A 3,206-nucleotide genomic window follows, 5' to 3' on the forward strand; every position below is an offset into this window, starting at 1 on the left:
ATATTTGCGTCTAGAGCCTTTGCATTGAGGGCTATCTGCAAACGTCTGTGGCGCTGAAGTTGCCTGTGAATGTGGAGTTGGTGGCATGTGAAACCCGCCTGTGGAGCATTCAATTGTGTGGGATGCTCTACCAGGTTCATTCCTAGATAATGCACTCAAAGGGCACTAAGCATAGAGTGTGAAAACTGAGTTTCCTTGAGAGCTGCTTGAAAGCCTGATGGTGTGTGAAGTTAGTGAGCCAAATGGAGTTGTTCTCCCACAAGAACCACTCGGCTGATTCTTCTTCAATATGCCCTTCACCAACATGCAGTGTTTCCTTGATTGAATTAGCTCTCACACCAATATTTGCGTCTAGAGCCTTTGCATTGAGGGCTATCTGCAAACGTCTGTGGCGCTGAAGTTGCCTGTGAATGTGGAGTTGGTGGCATGTGAAACCCGCATGTGGAGCATTCGTTTGTGTGGGATGCTCTACCAGGTTCAGTCCTAGATAATGCACTCAATGGGCACTAAGCATAGAGTGTGAAACTGAGTTTCCTGAGAGCTTCTTGGAAGCCTGATGGTGTGTGACGTTAGTGAGCCAAATGGAGTTGTTCTCCCACAAGAACCACTCGGCTGATTCTTCTTCAATATGCCCTTCACCAACATGCAGTGTTTCCTTGATTGAATTAGCTCTCACACCGATATTTGCGTCTAGAGCCTTTGCATTGAGGGCTATCTGAAAACGGCTGTGGCGCTGAAGTTGCCTGTGAAGGTGGAGTTGGTGGCATGTGAAACCCGCATGTGGAGCATTCGTTTGTGTGGGATGCTCTACCAGGTTCATTCCTAGATAATGCACTCAAAGGGCACTAAGCATAGAGTGTGAAAACTGAGTTTCCTTGAGAGCTGCTTGGAAGCCTGATGGTGTGTGAAGTTAGTGAGCCAAATGGAGTTGTTCTCCCACAAGAACCACTCGGCTGATTCTTCTTCAATATGCCCTTCAACAACATGCAGTGTTTCCTTGATTGAATTAGCTCTCACACCAATATTTGCGTCTAGAGCCTTTGCATGAGGGCTATCTGAAAACGTCTGTGGCGCTGAAGTTGCCTGTGAATGTGGAGTTGGTGGCATGTGAAACCCGCATGTGGAGCATTCGTTTGTGTGGGATGCTCTACCAGGTTCTTCATTCCTAGATAATGCAGTGAAAGGGCACTAAACATAGAGTGTGAAAACTGAGTTTCCTTGAGAGCTGCTTGGAAGCCTGATGGTGTGTGAAGTTAGTGAGCCAAATGGAGTTGTTCTCCCACAAGAACCACTCGGCTGATTCTTCTTCAATATGCCCTTCAACAACATGCAGTGTTTCCTTGATTGAATTAGCTCTCACACCAATATTTGCGTCTAGAGCCTTTGCATTGAGGGCTATCTGCAAACGGCTGTGGCGCTGAAGTTGCCTGTGAATGTGGAGTGGTGGCATGTGAAACCCGCATGTGGAGCATTCGTTTGTGTGGGATGCTCTACCAGGTTCATTCCTAGATAATGCACTCAAAGGGCACTAAGCATAGAGTGTGAAAACTGAGTTTCCTTGAGAGCTGCTTGGAAGCCTGATGGTGTGTGAAGTTAGTGAGCCAAATGGAGTTGTTCTCCCACAAGAACCACTCGGCTGATTCTTCTTCAATATGCCCTTCAACAACATGCAGTGTTTCCTTGATTGAATTAGCTCTCACACCAATATTTGCGTCTAGAGCCTTTGCATTGAGGGCTATCTGCAAACGTCTGTGGCGCTGAAGTTGCCTGTGAATGTGGAGTTGGTGGCATGTGAAACCCGCCTGTGGAGCATTCAATTGTGTGGGATGCTCTACCAGGTTCATTCCTAGATAATGCACTCAAAGGGCACTAAGCATAGAGTGTGAAAACTGAGTTTCCTTGAGAGCTGCTTGGAAGCCTGATGGTGTGTGAAGTTAGTGAGCCAAATGGAGTTGTTCTCGCACAAGAACCACTCGGCTGATTCTTCTTCAATATGCCCTTCACCAACATGCAGTGTTTCCTTGATTGAATTAGCTCTCACACCAATATTTGCGTCTAGAGCCTTTGCATTGAGGGCTATCTGCAAACGTCTGTGGCGCTGAAGTTGCCTGTGAATGTGGAGTTGGTGGCATGTGAAACCCGCATGTGGAGCATTCGTTTGTGTGGGATGCTCTACCAGGTTCATTCCTAGATAATGCACTCATAGGGCACTAAGCATAGAGTGTGAAAACTGAGTTTCCTTGAGAGCTGCTTGGAAGCCTGATGGTGTGTGAAGTTAGTGAGCCAAATGGAGTTGTTCTCCCACAAGAACCACTCGGCTGATTCTTCTTCAATATGCCCTTCACCAACATGCAGTGTTTCCTTGATTGAATTAGCTCTCACACCAATATTTGCGTCTAGAGCCTTTGCATTGAGGGCTATCTGCAAACGTCTGTGGCGCTGAAGTTGCCTGTGAATGTGGAGTTGGTGGCATGTGAAACCCGCATGTGGAGCATTCGTTTGTGTGGGATGCTCTCCAAGCTTCATTTCAGTCCTAGGCACTCAAAGGGCACTAAGCATAGAGTGTGAAAACTGAGTTCCTTGAGAGCTGCTTGGAAGCCTGATGGTGTGTGACGTTAGTGAGCCAAATGGAGTTGTTCTCCCACAAGAACCACTCGGCTGATTCTTCTTCAATATGCCCTTCACCAACATGCAGTGTTTCCTTGATTGAATTAGCTCTCACACCAATATTTGCGTCTAGAGCCTTTGCATTGAGGGCTATCTGAAAGTGGTTTTGGCTCTGAAGTTGCCTGTGAATGTGGAGTTGGTGGCATGTGAAACCCGCATGTGGAGCATTCGTTTGTGTGGGATGCTCTACCAGGTTCATTCCTAGATAATGCACTCAAAGGGCACTAAGCATAGAGTGTGAAAACTGAGTTTCCTTGAGAGCTGCTTGAAAGCCTGATGGTGTGTAACGTTAGTGAGCCAAATGGAGTTGTTCTCCCACAAGAACCACTCGGCTGATTCTTCTTCAATATGCCCTTCACCAACATGCAGTGTTTCCTTGATTGAATTAGCTCTCACACCAATATTTGCGTCTAGAGCCTTTGCATTGAGGGCTATCTGCAATCTGCTGTATCGCTGAAGTTGCCTGTGAATGTGGAGTTGGTGGCATGTGAAACCCGCATGTGGAGCATTCGTTTGTGTGGGATGCTCTACCAGGTTCA

This window comes from Ochotona princeps, unplaced genomic scaffold (assembly GCF_030435755.1).
Source record: "Ochotona princeps isolate mOchPri1 unplaced genomic scaffold, mOchPri1.hap1 HAP1_SCAFFOLD_215, whole genome shotgun sequence".
NCBI classification, from domain to species: domain Eukaryota; kingdom Metazoa; phylum Chordata; class Mammalia; order Lagomorpha; family Ochotonidae; genus Ochotona; species Ochotona princeps.